This window comes from Falco naumanni, chromosome 2 (assembly GCF_017639655.2).
Source record: "Falco naumanni isolate bFalNau1 chromosome 2, bFalNau1.pat, whole genome shotgun sequence".
NCBI lineage: Eukaryota > Metazoa > Chordata > Aves > Falconiformes > Falconidae > Falco > Falco naumanni.
The window spans coordinates 100,531,838-100,555,944 of record NC_054055.1 but is presented as its reverse complement, the minus strand read 5'-3'; the positions used below and the strand labels follow the sequence as shown (position 1 = coordinate 100,555,944).

The following is a 24,107-nucleotide window of genomic DNA, read 5'->3' as shown; positions in this document are numbered from 1 at the left end:
TGCCCAGCATTACTCTGTCACAGGTGCTGAATTGGCATTTGGACTTGTTAATTATTGTCCAATGCCCCAATCAATCTGGATCCCTCTGCAAGGCAAGAGTCCCTCAAGAGAGTCAACAGCACCTCCCAGTTTGGTCTCATTAGCAAACTTGCTAATGGTGAATTCAACTCCTGTGTCCACATCATTGATAGAAATATTGAAGGGAACTGGCCCTGGAACTGATCCCTGAGGAACACTGCTGGTGACTGGTCACCAGCCAAATGTAGCCCCATTCACTACAACCCTTTGAGCTTTGCTCTTCAGCCAGTTCTTAACTCAGCACACCATGAACCTGCTCATCACACAGCTGAACACCTTGTCCAGAAGGATGCTGTGAGGGACAGTATCAAATACCTCACTGAAATCCAGGAAAACTGTGTCCATCCCCTTCCCTTCATCCACTAGGCAGGTGACCTTATCATAGAAGGATATCAAATTAGGTAAATTGGACTATCCCTCTGTGAACACACGTTCACTGTGCTTGGCGCTTGCATTATTCTTTAAATGCCTTTCAGTAGTACCCAGTAAAACCTTGACCATAATTTTCTCATGAACTGAGGTCAGACTAACAGGTCTGTAGTTCCCTGGGTCTTCCCTCACATGTTTTTTGTGCATTGGAATAACACTGGCTGGATTCCAGTCAGGAGGGACCTCCCCAGACTCCCAAGACCTTTGGTAGATGGTCAAGAAGCATCCTGCCATAACATCCTCTGACTCCCTCAGAACTCTGCAGTGAATCCCACCAGGCTCCGTGGACTTGTGATCATTCTTCTGAAACAGCTGATCCCTACAATTTCAGTGTCCACAAATGGAAAGTCACTGTTCCCACACTCGTGGTCCCCTGACTCAGGGCACCAGGCAGCCCAAGCTCTACCAGTATTACCAAAGACTGAGGCAAAAAGAATGTTGAATGCTGTTGAATTCCTCTGCTTGTTCTTCATCCCTATTATTCAGATGACCATCTTCAATAAGTATTGGTCCAATGTTTTATTCAGATCTCCACTTGATATTAACATACTTCAAAAAAAGTCTTTCTTGTTATCTGACACAATGTTGGACAGTTTCAACTCTAAATGAGATTTGGCCTTTCTTGTCTTCTCCCTGCGTAAATGAACCACAGCTCTGTAATCCTCCTGCAAAGCCTGGCCTTGCTTCCAGAAGTGATACAATTTCTTTTTCCTCTTGAGCTCCATGAGGTGTTCCCTGTTCAGCTAAGCTGGCCTTCTGCCATGGTTGTTTCACTTATGACAGAGTGGAATTGCTGCTCCTGCTTCTAAAAGGTGGTTCTTAAAGAGTGACCAGCACCTGCGGACTCCTAAGCTCTCAAAAGCCGTCTCCCAGTGTGCTCTGCTAAATAACTCCCTGAATAGCTTGAAGTTTGGTCTCCCGAAGTCCAGGGTAGCAACTCTGCTATCTTTTTTTCTCATTACAGAAAAAATGTTAAACACAACTATTTCATGATCACTGAGGCCAAGACAGCCACCTACCATTCATATCCCCCATGAGTCACTCTCTAGTCGCAAAAAACAAGTCTAGAATGGTGTCTTTCCTAGTTGGCTCACTGAGTACTTCTGAGAAGACATTATTTCCCACAAACTTCAAGAATTTCCAAGATTTGCTTGCCACAGCAATATGATCCCACTTTCTGCTTTCTGGTTTTGGCTGAGGTAGTTTTCTTCATAGTAGGTTGTAAGGTTCCATGTTTTGGATTTGTGACCTTAACAGAGCTGATAACACTAGAGATGATTTATGTATTGGTGAGCAGTGCTTGTACAGCATTACGGCCTGTTCTGCCTCTCACACTGCCCTGTCAGCAGGTAGGCTGAGGATGCACAAAAGCTGGGAGATGACACAGCCAGGACAGCTGATCCCAACTGACCAAAAGGATATTCCATATTATATAATGTCATGCTCAGCAATAAATGATGGAACAAATAGAGAGTAAGGAGACATGTTCAAAGCTGCTGCATTTGACTTCCCAAGTAACTGGTAGGTGTGATAGAGCAAGGCTTTTTTTGAGGTGACAGAACACCTGCCTGCCGATGGGAAGTAGTGCATGAATTCCTTATTTTGCTTTGCTTGCATGTGCAGCTTTTGCTTTACTTACCTTTATCTTAACTGTCTTAATCTTAAGTTATGATTTTTCTGACTTACCCTTCTTATTCTGTCCCCCATCCCACAGGGGTGGAGTCAGAGAGCTGCTGGGTGATGCTAGGTTGCCTACTGGGGTTAAACCATCACACATCAACAGCAAAACATTTTTCTATAGCTATATTTGTATTTTAATGTTTATATGAGAGAAGACAACTTCTAATTTTATGCATATATTTGTAAAATAGAGATATGAAAAGGAAGAAGGAGAAATATTTTACAAATAACTCTATACAGGATTATTATTCTGCATAAAGATTACCCTGATTAACATCTGTTACTAAATTTTTGCATTTCAAGTTACTAGCATCCTTGGCAGTACAAGAGGCAATGGGTACATAGAAAACATGGGAAGTTCTGTTTGAATACAAAGAAATACTTCTTTACTGTGATGCTGAGTGATTGCCTTGAGAGGCTGTGAAATCTCCATCCTTCGACATATTCAAAAGCCACCTGAAAACGGACTCAGGCAGGCTGATCTATGTGGCCTTGCTTGAGCAAGGTTTGATATGATGACCTTCAGAGGTGCTTTCCAACCTCAACAATCCTGTGGTTCTGTGAAATCAGTGAGAACAGATAGCTAGGTTCTGTAGGCCAAACCTTTCCCTTTGAGAGCATCAGCACAGTGAAATTAGTCTTCTCTGTTTATTGACTCCGTAAGAAGATAAGACTCTAAAGGATGTTCTGCATTATTTGGTTTGAGTCCCTGTCTGCTGTAGCCAAATACATCACACAGCAATATCCATAAATACATTAATTCTGAGTATAAACTTCCTTACATCTTTACAAGCTGCTTCAATACCCTTCTATCCAAAGGGTCAAAAATATTAATCTGATTTTCAGCCAAGATAATTCATTAAAACCCACTACTTATTTGTAACTTGTGCCTGTTTAATTTCTCCCCATGGAAAATTTTCTACTTTTAGTACACACAAGGCACAGCTATAGTAGTCTGCTTAGCTGTTATCTGGATTTGCACAGAAACAGTGGGAGATACATGGGCAGTTGCAAGGATAATAAAAATCTTTCAGATTCACTGCTGGATTGCCCAGTGGAAAGCTGCCAGCAGATTTCCAGTAAAAAAGCTGTGGTTTAAGTAGTTTTTCTTCCTCCTTAATGATTATCTCTCAATGAATTTATAAAAAAAATGCTACACTAACATGGTTTGCTAAAATTAAAACACATCTCCTTTGTTTTTACCCTTTGAACTAATATGTCTTACAAACCAACAAGTTCAATAAAGAAAGGTAGGCAGAAATACCCCACTCATGTTTAGCAGGGAAGTGTCTGGGAATATCTGTCTCATGTGCTTCATGGCTGTCTACACTGAAATATTTGCTACCAACCTTTCTACTGTCTGACTGACGTCAGCAAGCAATGTAAAACTCCAGGTCTAAATCCCCTTTCTCCATGGAACATTTTTCTTTAAGTTACAGTAAAAACAAGCAAGCAAATGGAGTGTACACACAGGAATTTGGAGGTACTTTTATTAATGTGTATACACACTCAAAAGTAAATTGATTTACTTGAAGCAGTACTATTTTTAGAGAGAACAATAAGCCTTATACATAGAAATTCATAATAGCTAGCACCTTAAAAATTCAGGAAGTGTGTCATGTGCTGTTCAATGATGAATGGACAGAGAGACATATTCTGAAGTGAGCAGTCTCAGTGGCTCATGTACACTTTGGTTTCTTAGGGCCAGATGGAGAGAAATGGTAATGTAATGACCTTCTCCCTACAGATTCAAACACCTGAAATCCAGAAGGCAATGTTGCTAATGTACTGCTGGCCATATAATTGCTGAACAGGTGTCTTCTAGGCAAAGAATGCAACAGGAACAAGCTTCCAGGGCAGCTGCATTATGGACATTTCAGTCTGCTCACTATTAGGTTACAGAAAATGCTGAGTTTATATATATATATCTATATGTATGTACGTATGTATCTTTTAGTTTTCAGTTTTGTAATGGGAAGTAGTCCAGGGAGGGAAGAATTAATGTGGAAAGAAAGAAATCAAGAAGTCAAAATACAGATCATCATCTGCCCAATCCAAAATACAATGGAATAAAAGCCAGCTATTAAAATAATACAAAGCAGATGGTGAGCTCCCGCTCTGCTTTTAACAAAACCACAGATTATGTTTATTTTGAATGTGATCCTTTGTTCTACTGTTTTTTTTGAAAATTTCACTGCCAGCCTACATTTCTTCCCCTGAGTTATTTTCTACAGACATTTCATTCTGATTTTTGTTGTTTTGGTTGTCATCAGTTTTTATGTGGAAACTACTTTGGAAACTTGGAATGATGTTACTTTTAAGATAAATTTCTTACAATACTGCATACTTATAGGGATGTTGTTTTAACTGTATAAAGATATTTTAGTTCAGCACAGTATAATGCCTTCATATGTACATATGTAGGAATGTGCTTGACCAACAATGTGCACTGTTGAAAGAGCAAGAACTGATGAAATCAAAGCAGTACCACTTAGGAATACTTACAAATACTGGGGACTTCCCAAACTTTTAATAACAAAAAAAAAAAAGTTTCATTACACTTCCTCTTACCACAAGGCACTCAACTTCTGAAACATAGATTTATGACAGTGAATTTCAATCTCTTTAGACTTGCTGACTCCTTGACAGTTACCCTTTATAGTTGTAAAACTCCTACATAACAAATGGAAACTTCCTGAAAGTGAAGTCTTTTGCACATTCCACAGATTGCTCAGAAGTTGCTGGACTACATATTTACTTACAGTGCAGAAAGTGTGCCACACATCATCTGTGACTCAGAATGAGCAAAGCTCCTTAGCAGCACACAATCTCAGAAGTAATTTGTGCACAGGACGACTATGCCATGATAAAAATTGCCATGCTAGCAGACCTTCAAACCATTCTCAGTCACGTGGCCTTTTACATGTCTTCTAGGGCACAGGGAGGACATTGAACACATAGCTACCACAGGCTTATTTCTCCCAGGAGGGCAATTTTGAATCCTTATCAGGTATGACTTCAGGGTTTGTTATGAGACTGTAGCAAACCTCCAAATTTCTCTCCAGAGTTCAGGAAACTGGAGTTCTGTGACTTATTACTTTAATACTCAACTGCTATTGTATCACTGTCCCCTTTGTACTTCCATTGCTATTATTTTATTTACATTAATTAATAATTACTGCTATTATTCTTATGTACCTATACAGAACCTCATTTGGCTCTTAAAAAAGTAAAATGTATTGCATATTCTCCAAAAATCTAAGAGGGGATTCTATTTGTGAACCTATCAAAATTATTCTACCTAATGCCAAAAAATAATAATAAAAATGCTTTTAGAAGCTTAGGAACAGGTAGTGATAGACATTGTCCTGTTATGTGTCTTAAGTAATGCAGAATGGACTCATCAAAGAATATGCTGTTAAAACAGTAATAGAAACAGTATAACTCCTGTGTGTGATTTATATATATGTTCCAAATGTTTTCTTCACATGGAATTTATCTCTCCCTTTTGAAATCAAAGTCTATAGGTCCTTACAAGCAATTGTTCTTATGTTGCCATATTATGCATTTCTTTCAGAGTTCTTTGTGAACCAAGACAAAAATTTTCCGATGGAAAACCTAAGATCAAATTTTGGAAGCTATATATGCAGCATACTATCATTCGAAGAATACGTTTTGAGCTGAGTTTTTCTTCAAAAGTTTTCCCATTTTGTTGAAATAAAATCTGTTCAGTTTTCCAAACACTGTACCCTACACTTCATAAGACCTCCTAAAAACACCAAAAAAATCTTAATTCCAGGTTTCTGTGTTCTCAAGGACCCACAGAAAGAGAACCCTAATAATGGTAAGAAATGTGACCTGGTAAGATGAACAGTAGTAGCTCCAGAGGCACAGGTATAAAATTAATTATGTACAAATTAACCAGAGGATATAAGTCCTAATTTTTTATTATCTTAATCAGAATTATTTGGAAATTGTACTGTTACATACACACTGATGGAAAATGAGAGCTTCCCCCAAGTATTCTTTTTGTGGGAATATACTAATTTGAGCATAATTTTAATTGGCAAAAGGATCTCACTTCCAGCAATTTTTCAGTAAAAGCAGTAGTCTAGTACTTAATAAATTCCAGTCAAATCCAGAATCAAACACCTGCCACAGTCAGGAGTGATACTTGAACTTAGCTTTCCTGCTTGTAGTGAGACCTAGTTCCTTTGTGAGGAAGTGATGAACTTTCAGTTCTTCGCATTGGAACTGCTCTACTTTATATAAATTGTCTCTGGGAGAAGGGGAACAAAAGGTGTCTCTACAGGCCAAAGCTTCTGACACAAATCTGACAGTAGTCTCACTTTTGAAGTCCCTCATTGCAATCAGAAGAATTTGTCTATGTCATCCTATCTGAATAACATCACCAGTGTGCTATTAGTTATGGCCAGCAAGGTATTTTCTTGTTCTCTTTAGTAACAAAAGAGCACAACTATTTCAAATGTTCTAGAAGAGCTTGAAGTTATTTATACTATAAATCTGTTTGATGGCAAGGGAAAATAATTTCCCATATTCACCTCTTGCCAGTATCATCTTTTTCTTGTTTAAATATTTACAGTTAACTGAACAAACAATCTACAACTAGCTGATGTTTTGACCAGCTATTTGATATGGGTACTTGTATGCATACAATGTTATATTTCATAATGTTTTTTCATCACTGCTGTAATTTTTTTAATGTAATTTTTATTTCTGTTTCAAACATACGTAGTTACACGGGTAAGTGAAAGTGTCCCCTGTCTTAAAAACCTTGTTATCCTCTGTATCTTCATAAACATTATTTTTTCCACTGAGATTTTAAACAAGTTCAGCATGCCATTTGTACTTTTAATGGATAGAATGAGCAGGAGGAATTTCTCGGGTGAATTTTATTGCAAATTGAAATGCTATTACTTTGTATTCCTTTTTGTTTGTTTGTTTGTTTGTTTTGGTTTTTTTTATTCTTTTGTTTTACTTTACATTTCCTTTAACTTTATCTTCATGGAAATAAGCAAAAAAAAAATATCCAGTCATTACCATGTTATCCAAAGAATACTGTTTTTTTTTTTGTTTTGTTTTTGTTGTTTTTTTTTTAATCTGAAATATAGAGACTAGTATAGAAAATTGTTTTGTTCACTCCCACCAGTTTTCAACTCTGTGATTACGATTCTAGTCCATTCTTGAGATCTGTGCTTAAGGAGAACCCAAACAAGTCGGTAACAGGAATACACTGCAACCTCTATCTTAATGTTCTTCAAACTTCCCCAACAAAGCATATTTTAATTATAGAAATATGACCTGAAATATTATTTTTTCATTTCAATGTTTTGGGGTTTTTTTTGCTTCTATATACAAGCTCTATTTGCATCTCTTGACACCAGTTAGTAGTCAGTAAATTGAGGATTCCCATCTGCCTGAAACAGGACTAAACTGAGATTATCATCTTAGTTCCAAGATCATCTAAGTGCTACTAATGTCACTTTCTAGGGCTGCTATTCAGTTTCTCTGCATATGGCACAGTGCTTAATAAACCTGTTCTACTGCTCCTTAGGGTAAGTATATAAAATCCACCTGTTCCTTAGGGTAGTTATATAAAATCCACTACCGAAGTTCAATATACTGATAATCTATTCTATTATATTTGGGAGTTTTACTTACTGGCAGGAATTTCTAACCATGGAGGATTGAAATATAGTGTAACTGAGTGCTCCCATCTATTTTTGTCAGAACTCTTGTCCAAGAACTGAGTTCATTGCAAGGGAGGGGATTGTGCTGTCTCTCTGGCTTAAGCAGTTTTCTTGAGGAAGCTAAGTAAGCAGCTTGCAGAATGGCAAAGAAACAGTAGAAAGAGACAAGATATGGGGATCATATAAACTGTCAACGACTGGGTATATAAAGGAGTCAGGAGATGAGATATCAAGCAGTATATCTTGGGAGTTGAAAGCTAGTAATCTAGGAAATTGGAGATCGCAGAAACTGGTTTTCCAATGGGACATGAGGTGGAGAAAAAATGTGATAGCATTTGAAAAAATCAATTAAAATATTTTATCAAAATATTTTCAGGTTTAAAAATGTAAACATTCATTTTAAAATCGTTATTTAACATAAAATCCCTTACAATATGTTTTTTTGCCTTTGGAACTCATAGAGTCCCCATGGAATTACAAATATTATTGGCATAGGAAGAAGTCAGTCATTATTTGTTATTATAATAATGTTTTCCTAGTGGATAATTCCATAGTAAGAGATGAAGCTCCCACTAAGAAAAAGGCAAACAGAAATCTGTGTTTTATAAAAAAAAAAACCAAACAAACAAACAATCTTAGAAACTAAGTTTGAAACAGAAGACAATATCTCTGTATGAATTCTGCTAACTTCCAAGGAAAAGGAAATTTATTCAGGTTCTAATGAACTGCGAAAAATGGCAATCCACATGAAAGCTATGCCATTCCTTAGGAAAAAAAGAAAAAAGGGAAAAAAAAAATTAAAAAAAGGAATTATGTCCTCCACCCCCAGATAACAACAGAACAAAACTGGGGGAAAGGGAAGTAATCTTTTCAAGTCTAATGAAGATTTGGAAGAGTTAGTCTTTAAAACATGGCTTATGGAGTTAATTCAAGCAAAGCCATAGCTGTGAATGATGTGCATCAATTAGAAATCAAAGAGCTGTGAATGAGGGGCAGCTCATCAATTACTGAAACGGAAGTCTCAGAAATGTAAATAAAGACAACTAAAAATTAAAGAACCCAAAATAAATCCGCATGATTTAATGAAGACTGACAGGGTTCATCTGCACATGGTTAGCACAAAGCTTTTGAGACTGGAAATGTTCAAGATGGATTTGTGTTTGTTTTCTTTTTCAACACAGTACAATTTCAGGGAAATACATGCAATGCACACTGAAATCTATGTCATTTTGCTGAATAATGCATTGTCAATTGCTTCTGAAATTAATGACAGTACTTTGCAACTGATAGAATTATAGTTGCATATATAAATAGGTTTTATTTCAAAACATATATTTATAGAAACAGTAACTTTTTCTCAGAGTCAATGCTTCTTCACTTACATCAATACATTTGTTTCTCAACTCCAGCTTTTTCCAGTCAGAAGTACTTGAACATCCAATGCATATTTCCACTCAACATATATCCATTCAAGCTAACACAATACAGCAACATCTACTATTCTGCTATGAATAAATATAACATACTTCTGTGGGATTGAATGCATATTACTGAAAACATATCTGAAGCTATCACACTTTACATTAAATCAGCATGGCATAACTGCAACCAAGACTTGTCTATTTTTCAGCTTCTGATGAATGCAGAATCCTCTACATATTGAATAGGCAGTGTTTTGCTGGACAAAACTCAGATCTAGTTGAATATATATTCAGGTATTTTTCAAGTGGAACTAAATGATTTCAGTAGTAATGGGAAAACCAGTTCTCATAACCCAAGCAATTTTGTTTTCCTATAGTCTCTAATTCTTAGGACTGACAGGTGAAGGGCAAAAGATTTCAGAGACCAACTCCTCTAAATCTCATTACAACCTCTTTCTCTTCCTTACTGGCTGACAGGCTCAGTGGTTGTTTTGGGTGCAGATCCAGAAAGTATGACTAGAGATCCCTATTATCTCCATTCACACTATGGATCACCAGAGGAAATCTTTATCCAGTAGAAACTCAGTATTATTTTTTTTTTTTTTTAACATTCTCAAAAGAGCTCCTTCAAAGTAAACATGAGGTTGTGAGGTGGTAAGATACCTTGCTGTAGCTGCCCTCATGCGTGAGCATGTCTGTTGAGACTCTTTCTTGATTCCTTCACTGATGATCATCATTCTGTGTACCATCAAAGCATTTTCTGTTATTCATATTTAATGAGAAAATTTCAGCACTTTTACAGGTGAAGGTGCTGAGCCACTTATCAGTCATTTTTTTCATACAACTTTCATGTTTGAAGTAGTATTTGACAACGTTATGTATTTTGCCCTTCCCTCTCCCCTGCAGAATACAAAAAGTTGATAAACAAAGAAGTATAACAAGATTGCTTGTCTACCAACTCTGTTTCCAATTAACAAATAATTAGGACTATTTTGAGTATATGTAATATAATTAAAAAGAGGAAATTTTCTAAGTATATAGTTTATCAAAAATATTTTCATGCTACTTGAAATATTTTTATCTGACAACAGTAAACATGTAAAACAAGAATAGTGACAGTTACCAATGGTTAAATGGATTTCATGTTAGGTTTGACTCACTATAAACAAATTATTTTTTCTTCCTTAAGCCTTGATCCCACCAAAAGTGATTGACTGAGGGGACTGTTAATAATTCTATGTAATAAGCCAAAAAAAATTTTCAATCATAGGGTTCTTCAAAATGGCTATGTAATAACAGGTTAAAGTATCGATTATATATACATGGAATGAACTCTATCTCTGCAGCGTTTCTACAGCGGACAGTAATATCCAGGAAAAAAAAAACAATTACTTTTTCAGATAAGGATTTATATTTTCATTATACTGTTTGACCTTAGGCTGAACATATTTATTGAATACAACTTCTTATAACTACCATACCAAATGTAACCTTAATGGTGCGCCACAGTTTTGCAATGCAAATTATAATCTGTTTATGATTCCTGATTGTGCAAATTAAGCCTAATTAAGTCTTTTCTATTCAGGGAAACATTATGCATTGTAAGAGGATTTTTTTATTGGAAAAGCAAGGTCAATATAAACAATTAAAAAGAATTTGTTGCTGAACAGTCTGAAAATGTAATTTCAAATGCTGTTTATCAGATTCAATTTAGGGGTTCCCCACTGGTTAATTTTTGAAGCACATTTATGAAAACTGCAAGCTTTGCACTGTCCTGGAATCTACTTCTTCATTAAATTAAGATAAAATATAGAAGTAGACATACCTTAATAAACTATTGCACACAGACTTTCATCCCATAACTTGAAAGTTTTTTGCTAAAACAATCTTTTCTGCATTTGCCCCAAATATACTTATTTCTCCATAACAAATGTGCACTGCGTGGTAAGGATTGGCAAAAAGGAAGTTAAAGGTACTGCCCCATAGCAAAGAGAGATTTATCACTCTGACTTTGGGCAGACCTTCTGAAGAACTTCATCTAATGTGAAAATATTTTCCCAGATCAGATTTTAGTAATAATTTTATTTATTTTTTATAATAATATTTATTTTCTCAGTATCTTATATACATTATTTGGACTTAAGACAAAGCTTGTCTGTTACCCAGATACGGTAACACTACTAACAGAGTAAAATACCCAGTAAAGAAATGGAAGCGAGGAATATCTTTTATTATTCAACTTCCCTGAATGGGCTCCAACATAACTTGGGCTGTGGAGAACTGCTACGATACAGATACCAAAATATTAACAGTAAAGTTGACATTAAACATCACTGTTCTTTTTAAGTTTTTACTTTTTTTAAAAAAGTGTTTGCAAGATATATAACATCATAGCCATATGCATTCATGCTTGTATATGAAGATTTCAGCAACCGATTTTTGATGAGGATTATAACAACATTGTGGCTTCACTGCTTCTGAATCATACAATTTACCTGAACTCAGAAATCTAACGGTTACAAAGACCTTAAATAGTCTGTAATGATATTTTCTCGCCACTCAGCCTATCCTCCATCCCTGCAATCTCGTGCTCCATCCACTGCAAATGCTGCAGTTGTGTCAGAAAACGTCTCACCACTAAGGAAAGGCTGGTGAATATTTTGTTCTAAACTGTCCTCCATACAATCCCATACAGGTAAGACCTTGAAAAAGACTTTCCCTCTCCCTCTCTCCCTTCTTTCTGCCTTCCTGTCCTACAATCTTTCTCTCTTTCTCCCTCTACCCCCCTCACTCCTTGCCCCCCCGCCCTTGTTTCACTCTCTGCCTTTTCCATGTGGTACCATCAGAAAGAAGATTATGTTGATCAGACAGTAACTTATGTTTCCAAAACACAAAATATGTGATATTAAGCAGCTGAGTGTGAGTGTGTGTGCACACATGTGCATCTCCACACTGGATTTATATCAACATTAATTAGTAGAGAGCTTGGTAGCATGCATGGAAAAGGGTCCTTAATTCTACTGATAATGCATAAGAAAAAAATTGAAATGCAATTACTTTTTCCAACACTACATTTGCTTTTCAGTGCTAAATATAAAATTTCTCATGTAGATAGCAGTGACTTGTATTTGTTACAGTGCTAAAGAGAAAGAGCATTGGTAAGAAGTTGTAAGTGTATACCCCAGCACTACCATAGAATTCTGTGCCTTGAAAAATTCTAACATCCCTACATTTTTCTGATTCATCTGTGGATTCCTACCAGAAATGTTTGCTCCTGCTGGGCTGCCTGTACTACAGAGATGCTATTATACGAGATGATATTTTAACAACTTTTTTATCCAAAGACTGGGTAATGTATTGAGAGTGAAGGAAAAAAATGTACAATATAAAAAAGTAAACAGTTTCAATGCTGTTGAGGTGGAACTTCAACTTCTATGTCAGCAATGATTTAGCCCTTTTAATTTCTTCGCATGTGATATGTCATTTTGTACACAATTTTCTCTACTACTTATATAAGCTTTTTTACAAGAAATTGTTTACCTTCAAGCTTGCAACCACACTGTATAAATAACTATACAAAACAGCAGAGGAAGGATGCCCATAAAAGATTCTATAGGTCAGACAGAGAAGGCTTAGACATCAGTTTTAGCTATCACAGAATCACAAAACCACAGAATGATTTGATACAGAAGGGACTTTTGAGGATCATCTTCCAGCCCTCTGCCATGAGCAGGAACGTCTTTCACTAGACCAAGTTACTCAAAGTCATGTTCAACCTGACCTTGAACACTTCCAGGGATGGAGCATCCACAGCTTCTCTGGGAAACCTGTGCCAATGCCTCACCATACTCTTCATAAATAAACTGTCTTCTTGATGGCCAATCTAAACCTATTACCTTTCAGTTTAAAACCATTCTCCCTTGCCTTGTCAGTACAGGTGTCTCTCTGTCTTTCTTATACACCCCCCCATGCCCCACCCCCTTTAAATATTGAAAGGCTGCAACAAGGTCTTCCTGGAACCTTCTCTTCTCCAGGCTGAACAATCCCAACTCTCTCAGCCTTCCTTCAGGGAAGAGGTTTTGCAAGCCTCTGAACCGTGAAGTAAAGCAATCTGAAATTTCCAAATATAAATGATCAAGATTGTAATAAGGCTGATGTGAAGCTAAAGGCATCTTTATGATAAGCAGGAGGTATTTGATAAGATACTAGATCAACCAGCCTGAGAGCTGCCTAAACATATTTTGCATGCATCTCTTCACCACAAGAATGCTTCAGTTTCTGTAAGGAGGTACACAGCTGGTATAAAACACTGTGGATCTGCTATTTTTTTCCCCATACTGTGAATTATCTTACTATCAGTTCAGCTTAGTTAGGTTATTTTCGTCCAATCACTGTCAAAAACATGCACTTTATTTAAAGAATTATCTTTCAGGTGTCTTTTTTGTTTTTAATTAATATTGAGAGACAGTATCATTTGTCTGAAATACAAAGTTTAAAACAGAAAAGCATTTAGTGCTCATAACTCTGAAATCTCATAACCCATATCACAGAAATATTTGTATCATCTGATAAAAGGCTAAGGCTTGGAAATTCTGCTACCAGATGTGCATACATTTTTATATATATACATTTGCCATATAGGTAGTGATAGCCTGGAGTTAAACTGTAATCTCTGCCAGCTGACTGAACTTCACAAGGCTGAAAATTGAAAAATGAAAACTTCTCTTCTGTGACAACAACAAAAAAAAGCAATTATAATTTCTGCCCACACCATATTTTACATAAATCTCATTATGGCATCTGGACAGCTATTACTCTGGTTATTCAACAACCTTGATGAGCTCTCTTTTTAAAGATGATCTAGCAGCTATTTTTAGTATAGCACAAAACCACATTTTCAGTACGCAATTTTAATGTGTTGCTGTAATTCCTTTCAAACTTTTAGTACAAATCACTAAAAACATGTGCACCGTGGGTCTCATCCAAAACCAATTTTAGTTAATGGAAAGAATCTCTCTGACTCTAATGGGCTTGGATCCATCCTTTTTTCATTTGGGTAAGTTGCTAAATTCACCCCTTTTCCAAGAATTTTGGAAAAAGAAAGTTTTTTCAAGACTGGGTCTGCATTTTACGTTGTTTTGTTTTGGTTTACTTCAAGGAAGAATAAAAAAGTATCTTTCTGGGGAAATCTAGTGAGTTTATTTTCAGTTTCATTAGTATTTGTAAAGGTGATAAAGACATTCAATGAGTTTGTACAGGTTTATGTTTATACACATATGCACAGAGTAGTACATACAAAACCTCAAGTGCACACATACATATGCTTTGCCTAAATATTATATGAATAAAAACAATCTGTGTTCTGTTTGCCTCTAATGAATGAAAAGTTTTTACATTTATTTTTATAAATATAATTATTTTATAAGTATAATAAGTTTATAAATATATTAAATTTATTTGTATAATATAAAAGAATGCCTTATCTTAATCACATTAGATATCCAGGCTATCAATCTACAGTTAAGATAAAATTGTTATATAATTATGATCTTATATCTATTACCGTGAACATAATTAACTCAGATCTCATGCACAGAGGAACAGGATACTAAAAATTAAAAAATAAAACCCCATATTTCACTGTGGTTCCTGGATAAGAACACCTATTTGAAACTTGGCAGAAACTCATTTGTTTTGCAAGCTTTATCTCAAAATGAGAAAGAAAACAGCACAGTCCCTCCGAGGTACTTAAAAAGGTGTTTTGACAGTGCAGCATATGCAGCCAGACCCTGCCAATGGCTGTCAAGTCAACATATGCCCAGTGTTTCCTTGGTACAAACTGTTCCTGGCAACTGTAGGGGATGTTATTGCTATCAGAACCATTTCATATTTATGACCTTCCTTATTTTAAAGTGCAAGTAGAACTGGTGAGTGATATAGAAGAGTAAATATCAAGATTGTGTTTGCAAGAATCTAGAAGTGGTCTGTTCATTTCAACTACTCCTATGAGGAGCATGCACAGTAATGGACTGGTTAGCTCTATTTCAGGGGCTCTTCCACATTAGGCTACTGCCAAGGTTACCACTCCAGACGATGTGCTAGAAAACGAGAAGGGAAAAAGGTCTGTCTCTCAGAGAACAGCATAATTAAAGAATGAAAAATTTGACTAGGAGGTAAAAATGTCTGGTCACTGCAAGGGTAGAGCAGCATCTTCTACATAATGGAAAGGTCTAGATGATACTGAGAAGACAGATTGAAAGGGTGTTAGCTGTCAATACCCCTCCTGCATTCACTGACTTCTGTCGAGAAAAAGTAAGCATTACAGCTGACTTTCAGCATCTACATGGGTTCAGCACCGACAGTCTAAATGTATGCATGTGAAATATATACATGCTAAGCACATTCATGACCCAAATGGAGGATTGACTTTGCAGTAATAACTACCAGCAAAGAAATTTCACAGTACTTTTTGATAATATTCCTGTACTAAGTGTGCGAAAATTCATAGACTCCTCTTGCAGATTTCTACAGCCATGAAGAACATAAGGATGCCTCATGAACGGACAGGCACCGCAACCTAAAGTCAAACTGACCTTTATGCTCCAGGTATAAGCTTTTTTTCATTTACTGAGTTTGTTATGGATGTAGAACTTGCCACTTCTACTGAAACATGATATCACTTTGTGCAAAAGTACGCTGATATTCATCAGGCAAACAGCAAAGTAAAAAAAAAAAAAAAAAAAAAATCAATTTATATGTAATCTCTCTCCAGGAAGAAAGTGTCACTGAATTTTGTCTGTTCTGCTGCATATATCTGTGGCTGTTAAGCAATTACCTTATTTACAGTGTTGGAATTTTCATTGATCTGGTTAATAATTAGTACTTAAGCCAGCTCTTTCATTTGGTGCCAGCTGTCCAAAAAAAAAAAAAAAAAAAAAAAAAAAAGATAACTTACAGCAGAAGTAGAGACTCTTTATTATGCTACCTGGTGATAGGTTATGTACCCCTAAGCAAGCAGGAGACACAAAGAAAAATGACCTCAGTGGGTGATTTGTATTTTTCTTGGAATGTGTTTGCATATTCTGCAGATGGTAGGGGAAAAAAACAGCCAGCACATGCTGATAAGTCTGCTGGAATGATATTACTGTTATTCAGATGGGCAGATAAAATGTTGGCCCTACACACTAAACAGGGATTTTTTCTGTATTGTGATCCTCTGTGTCTTTGGGGCACTCAATTACTTTATTCCATGTTTGACAGATATGTTACCTTATATGTAGTTAAATTTGTCAGACTGTGCATGTCTCTTTAAGAAATATTACTTTTCTATTATAAGCTACTTTTCCTTAGTAGCATCTCCTGGACCCTCCAAGATCCATCTTAGAAGTGTGTGTGTGTGGGGGGGGGGGGGGGGGGGGGGGGCAGGGGGGCGGAGGGGAAGACGCTTACAGTTTCAATTATGATAAAGATTCAGATAAAAAACCCAATGGATTTAGTTTTAATGACACAAGTAGAAGTTCTCCAATGTGAATACAACTAGCAATCAAATGTTCTCAAGACCTGGTGAGATCTCAGGTCTTTTTTTTTCATATCTTTTTTTTTAATATCACATCATCGAAGACCAGTAAGTTAGGAAAGACTTTGGGAAGTATCTAGAGCAACCTCCTGCTCAAAGGAGGTGTTCCAATGTAGTCCTGCATTCCAGTTATCTGAATTTTAACTGTACCATACAAATGGTTGTGTGGACTACCTCTTGAGAAAACCATTAAATCTTTTGTGTAGCAAAGTCAAGATTTGAGAAGGTGTCTGTATAGTGCCACAGAAATAACAGGGAGGACTCAGCTTGATTTTTGTGAAAGACACCTAATGGCCCTCCCCTTGAACCATGACTTTTCATCCATCCTCAGCTTTTAGAAGGCAGCTCTTTTTCCCTTATATCACATCACCCTCCACACTATTGCCCAGAAATCAGGTGTAATAGAATGAGTTCATGCTCTAGCAGAAAACTATCCTGTTTATTTCCCCCACATTCTTTATTTTTTCCCAGACATTAATTTATACTACTTAAACTTTGAGGGTTTAAACAATAATTGTAACTTTTCTGTTACCTTTTTTCATTAGTTTGGATTGACATACTTCTACCGCCATATTTTTAAAGGTTTTTGAAAGACCCATATCTGCTGAACAGCTATTTATATAACAGAACCATGAGAAATTTGACAAACATCTGCTTTGTTTAGTGTCCAAGTCCTTGACTTCAAGCAATTTCTAAATATTTGACTCTGATGAAAGCTTCAAAAGACTGTATTCATCTCCTTACTTCATGGGATGTATGTGTGATATTATTCAATATGTGTGGTAGGACAATGGCATTTTACACTGCATGAAGTAGTGACTGGCCTACCTCATATACCACGGCAGGTCAAGCAGGTCATCAGTTTTGTTTGACGCCAATTTACTATGAAGGAAAACAGACTATATGGATCAGATAGAAAAATTAATAAGGATACACTGTTTCTAATGTCTGACAACATTACAAATTCATTATCTTCAGTACCTCTACTGTTTGTGTATTATATACTCTACACTGTAAAGACTACAGCTTAAAACAGTGAAAATAACTTTTATAAATAAAAGTTTGGTAAAGGAAGAGTAATATTTAAGTTGGATCACAAAAAGCAAGTGCTCTGTGTTATATGATTTAAAAAGTTAGGTATGTATATCCTGTATTTTTATAGCAATACAACACCAGAAATGAAATATATATGTATAGCTAGAAATAGATTCCTTGTCTTTTAGAAGTGCTCAGATATTGCTGGAACTACAATTGGTTTGGGGGAAATGTAATTATGTAACATAAATAATTAAATACTATAAAATGCCTAAATAGCACATTTATTATTCTAAATTTATGTAAAATCATACATTATTGTTATACAAAATGAGACATTTTTCTCATTCTCTTTTTCAAAAAAAAAAGATATATATGATACTGTGAATTAAAAAGTACCAAAAGAAGCATTTAGTTATCCTTCTGTAAGGACTTAGGGGTTGAAGCAGTAATTTTTTACCCTATAGATGAAACAATTATTTTTAAAAGTACAGATTTAATAAACCTTATTAGAGAACTGCTGAAATCTTAAAGAGGTTTTAACAAGCCCTGCACATAAAAGTGAGTCTTTATTTGTTGCAGTTAAAAATAAAGCATCTGCCATTGGTTTTCTAGCAAGAAGATCTTCCAAATAACCATTGCAGACAATTTAAGAAAAATCCAGTCTGTCATTCATTGCTGTTTAAATCGATATATAGATGCTATTATCATGGGAACTAATTAATGAGTACATTTTCTTAAAATCGGCATCAGTGGCAGGCATCCAAGAATATGTTTAAAATGTGATTGCTGAGGGTACACCTTTGCTATTTTGAACATTTTATATACAACTAAGGTAAAAGGTTTCTCATCCAAAAAATACTGCAAATGATTCATGTGTTTTATGGCTGTTTATTTTGGGAAATATTGCCTGCAAATCTTCAATGAATCATGCACTGGTTAACAATGTACTCTTTTTAGAATACAAAAGGTCTGCTACACAACTCCATAAATAAAACAGCTGCCTACAATCTGGAATGAATGATGACATGGCAGCCCCACAATGCTGAATAGAGTTATTAACTCCCAACCACTTAACAGCAGTAGTATTCACAGAAACAAAAATCAAACAAAAACAAAAGTTAAAGCCTCTGAGGAGATCCTGTAAGTTATTCTCTAGTTAAAACAAACTCAAAAAAATCCGCTAATAAGATATACTCCCTGGAGCTTACTTTGCATCTCTCTTTTGCTAATGCATGATGCTCCTCATCTGAAGTTGCAGCACTCCATGATGTTGAAAACCTGGATAAACAACCCAAAAATTCCCTTAATCTCATTTATTCCTTAATTTCTGTAGCAACACTGCTAGGATTTTCAGACTATGCTCTGAAATTTAAGAATCCATTTCCTCCTCAATCCCATTTTTATGTTTTTGTGGATATGGTACCCAGGTTTTTTTCCTGTTATTTTTTTTCTGTCTCTTTATAAAACACCTCTTCATCAACAGTCAGAGAAGCAAATAATCTTCAGTACTGTTATAATGTTCTAATTCAATGAGTTCTTACCTTCACCTGCATACTCTCAAAGTGCCTTTCAGCAGACTGTTAAGCAATATGACAAGACAGGGATTCCTGTGCTCAAAGAAACTGTTTCTTACATCATCATCATCATCATCATCATCATCATCATCATCATCATCATCATCATCATCATCATCATCATCATCATCATTTATAGGTAGTACAATTTTACCACCTGCTCACCCTGTTCTGAGAAAGTTCAGAATGGAAAGACATTTTTCCAAATTTAGCTGAATAAGGTGTGAACGACATCAGTGAAAGCCAATTATTAGGCTATAGTCCATCCCACTTAATTTACATAATCAAGTGAAATATCAACAGTAGACTTCCTTGGGTGAGACTGTTGAACAAGTAAAGTTAATTTTGCAGCCAGTACACAAACATCAGCTGCAAGTAAAGAAAGATGAATTTACATTTACATTTAAATGTCAAAAGTGTTGAGCAGATTACTTTGCAGTTTCTAATACTTAATTTCAATCTATACAGTAGTAATTCCTCTTAAATTTCTGGGAGGAAAAGGATTACCTTGGACACTGGAAATTCTCAAGGTTGGGTGAGGGAACCTGGATGCTAGTAGGAAATTAAAAGGGTAATAGGGAAGAATGATTTAAGGTTAAGAAATCCAAACCTGGATATATTTTTCTAAGGGGGCGTGGGGTGGGGAGGAAAGTAACATAGTGTCAAACTGATTTCAGTTAAGATAGTCTGAAAGACTTCATTGCATGTAGAAGTGACTTGTGTTAAATCAAGACTAATGTATCACTCATTAATTCCTTAATTGTGGAAGTTTTTGGAAGAGTAAGGCTATTAGTTCTGCAAGTAGGAATGTTAAGTGAGTTCTGAATATATTTGTTTAGGAAGATAAATCTTTTTTTCTCCTAATGTTTCCTTTGTGGGATCTTTAAAGGATACTGTACCCCGTTAGAAAGTAAGACTCATTTCAGTAATATAATTCTTATATGGATTCTGGTAACTCAAGGTTAATATTGACAGACCTAAGAGAGATTTACTATTCATTTCAGAAAGGACAGCATGTTATTCTTGGGTTTTAGGTGTAAATTTTAAATATTTCATGAGTATTTGAGCTCATGAAGAGCCTGACACACATAATTCTTTCTTCGAGTACTTTCAGTGTAAAGAAAAAATTAAATTAATCACGTTGTTTGATGTTCAGAGCTATAGAATAAAGCAGAATACTGTAAAAGTTGTCTAAACTGCATTACACAACGAGAATTCAAATTTAATTTTAAGAAAAAGAAGAAACTATTAAAGAAGTTGTACCAAGATTAAAAAAAAAAAAAAGTCAAATAGCAAAAGCGAGAGACAAAAAAAGCAAGAGACAGTTTAGCACTGTTTCGAATAGCTGCAATGCTTGCACAAGAAGATGATTCATACTTTGGTCAGGACCCAAAAATTAATTTAACACATAGTGACACAGCATTGTCATTCTAAATGTTTAAGCGCCTGCATCTGAAAGTACAGGAAATGAACACTTATGTATGTACCTGGGTTTCCAGTGTATTCCCAAGAAAATGTATTAGATGCAAGGAAAAAGACTCATAGAAACATGATTCCAGTCTGCTAGAAAATCTGGGGTAAGGAGACCCACTGTCACCCCTGTTAAGATGTACACCACTGAGCAGCGATGGCAGCATGTTACTTTTCTGGTGAAGTGTTGGGAGATGGAGTGGTTGCCCCATGACCAGTTAGGCATGAATGGGAGACAGAGAGGCAGTTGACCTAAAAATATTCATGTTAGGTGACCTTAGTTATTGCAATGTCACTTTTCTGTTTTGATTTCATCATCATACCTATTGTCTTGCTGGTCATGTCTATCTTACGTAAACTTTGCACCAGATTCTAAGTATTTTTTTTTTTTCCTTGTAAGTGATTATCTGAAAATAGCTGCTCAAATTCTCTTCTGGCTGGTATTTCCAGCTGGAAGGTGTGAACAGTTTTAGCAAATCTTTTCAATTTATTAATAAACCCTGTCTTTATTGCTCATTTTCATTTTTGTTTTATTATTTATTCTATGCCAGTATTCCCTCAGACTAGCTTACAAACTGTATAACAGCCAGAGAAATGCTGAACTCAAAACACATAAATGTGAAGGATTAAAGGTTTGTGTCCCCACAGATCATGAACTCATTTTAGAAAATGTTAGAGTAAGCTCGTGTTTGCAGATTTTGGCTGCTTGAAGAAGCTTAACAGGGACAGCAAGGGCAAGAGCCAGAAAGAAGCTGGAGACCAGTTTAGAAATGCTCCTAGAAATGTCTTTACTGGTTACAACTCTCCATCAGGGTCTCACAGGACAACTTTATGAATAAATTATTGTAATGAACTGGCAAAAATCTGTAGTGTTGGATTAGTTTCATTAATACTGAAAATGTCTTTATTAGCCCAAGAGTGGATTGCATTCAAAATCAAATGAGTGCCATCAGAGCCTTACTTTTTGTAGGAGATTCAAGAATAGTCACCTTATTTTCTGACAATGGGTTCTGTAATACTGATACTTTCTTTATATAGGTGTTATTTAAACGGTATCTGTTGAGTGTAAAACGGTGATGTATGTATATTTTAAGACTTGGCTTTACTGTACTGTGGGTCTTATTGTGAGGATGTTTGTTACCCTGTTTAGCTGAGGGAAGCAATTATTCCTGATAATATCTACCTCTCTAGTAAAATGACAAATAACTTTTAGGCATATATGTAAGACTGGAGAAATAAATACTTCCATTTTGTACTTGTCAAAGCCCTGAGGGCACCAACAGCTCTGAGTGTCCCTGCTTAGCCCCCAGTGGGGCTCCCCCCCACTGCCCAGGGCCCTGTTTTAGCCAGCATGGGGCTGTCAGTCCCTGCCCCAGCCATTCTGCAGGAATGTGGGTCTCCCAGCCCGTCTAAAGTGCCAGCAAAGGCATTGCTCTCTGTGCTGGTTTCTGCAGCCTTCTCTGTATATTGTGTGTGTATGTGTCTAGTGGCAATATACATTCAGCCTTGCTGCTGTAGGACCTAAGGAGAGGGAACTGCAGCAGCATGGCTGGATGGGACTGGAGCCGAAGAAACCCCCTTGGCTTGAGGAATGACCAACCCTGGCTCCAGTGGGGCTGGAAGGAATAATCCCGTGTCCCCAAAGACCACTGCATCCAGCTTCACTTGACAGAGCTGATGCCTTACCTTCACCCGTATCACGTTGCTCTCCTGACTTCACATATGCATTTTAATTTCTGATTTGTTGCACTATTTGCATGGTTGGTACAAATGGCTGGAAATTCAATATTTTGTTGACAAAAGTGCTCAGTGGTGGAAGATCTTTTACCATGACCTGTTTCACCTGTGCTTCCTGCTTTGTTCCTTGTAGCCATTTCCAGGCTTCCCTGCAGCCCTGAGACTTTACACACTCCTCCAAGATATTATGACATGTTTTAATGTTGAAATTTTTCTTTGTACTGTAAAAGGCAATATCTAGGAAATCAAAAAAATATCTTCATTTCAGAGAACTCATCTTCCAAGCTTTCAAAATGCAAACTTATTTGGTATCTTGTGAACACTTGCAAGTCCAAGACCTGGTTTCACATTTCTATTGATGAATTTTATTTTTTTTTTTCTTTAGCAGTATGCTGCCATCAGGCAGGAGATATTCCAGTCTGTCTTCAGCTTCACGGGGGCCAATGCTGTTGAATTTTAAAAAGCTGAATGTGCTGAGTTTTTTTCTTACTGCATCAAGTTCATAAAAGAGACTTAAAAATCTTTCCTCGTTGCAAAAGTCAACATGGTATCTTTGTAGGAAACCACTACTGCCTCTGGCTGATAGCAGCCTTGAAATAGCATCTGTCAGAGCCCTTAAGGTTGAGAGAGACCCTCACTGACCAATCCATGTCTAGCCCTAAGTCATCCTCAGGCTCAGGGGAGCAAGATGGGGGCTGACTGTGGCAGGAAAGGCATTCTGACCCATCATCTAAATGGCTTTTGAAGACTTTTATTGAAGTTTCTTTATGTAACATGTGCCAAACATGGGCCAACACAGAGAGCACTGAACAATTTTCTCACGCAGCACTATGCCATGGCAGTTTCAGGTAGATATCCAAATACATACCCAGAAATATTGACCTCAACTGCCAATTATCTCCGTAGCATCCAGCTAACTTCCCTATATTCCACATGCACAGTATTACTTCCTCTTGGTAGCTTTCCAGTTGTTTTACATTTTACTCAGACTCATCCAAGGGTGAATGAGATATGAGGTATTCCCGGTATCCCTGCCAAGGGCTCACTTTCCTTGCAGAAAATTCAGATAGTCCTGAGATATACCTCTTCCTGATCACAAGTTTTCTCAAATGTGTCCTTACATAAATTCAGACCAAACATTGGAAGTCAGTGTAGGAGTTGCATGACCACTACCCATTGCCTGCTGGATGTGCAGAAGGCAAGTGGGAGTATTTTATTGGAAAGCACTGACAGGAATGAGATTACCGGAGCACAGTGTTGACACAGTTCTCTGACTCTAAACAGACTTTGAGGCCTTCACAAGAAAAAAATGTGGTGGGCTCGACTTCAGCAGGCGTTTGTACTCTGCTATGGCAAACAGTATAGGCAGTAACAAACACGGTCACACTCGCTT

At 36.5% G+C, this 24,107-nt stretch overlaps 1 long non-coding RNA gene across 6 annotated transcripts in view; it reads left to right on the top strand.

Moving 5' to 3' along the window:
* LOC121082992 overlaps positions 1-24,107 on the top strand; it is a 67,204-nt gene that overhangs the window by 31,539 nt on the left and 11,558 nt on the right. For 5 of the 6 annotated variants that reach the window (XR_005826206.1, XR_005826205.1, XR_005826203.1 and 2 more), the window contains exons 2-5: positions 7,699-7,763; positions 11,883-12,014; positions 14,265-14,375; positions 15,841-15,925. This is a non-coding gene — a long non-coding RNA (uncharacterized LOC121082992). Of the gene's footprint in view, positions 1-5,119; positions 5,198-7,698; positions 7,764-11,882; positions 12,015-14,264; positions 14,376-15,840; positions 15,926-24,107 lie in introns of those variants that run through there. The other variant, XR_005826204.1, reaches the window with a different exon arrangement.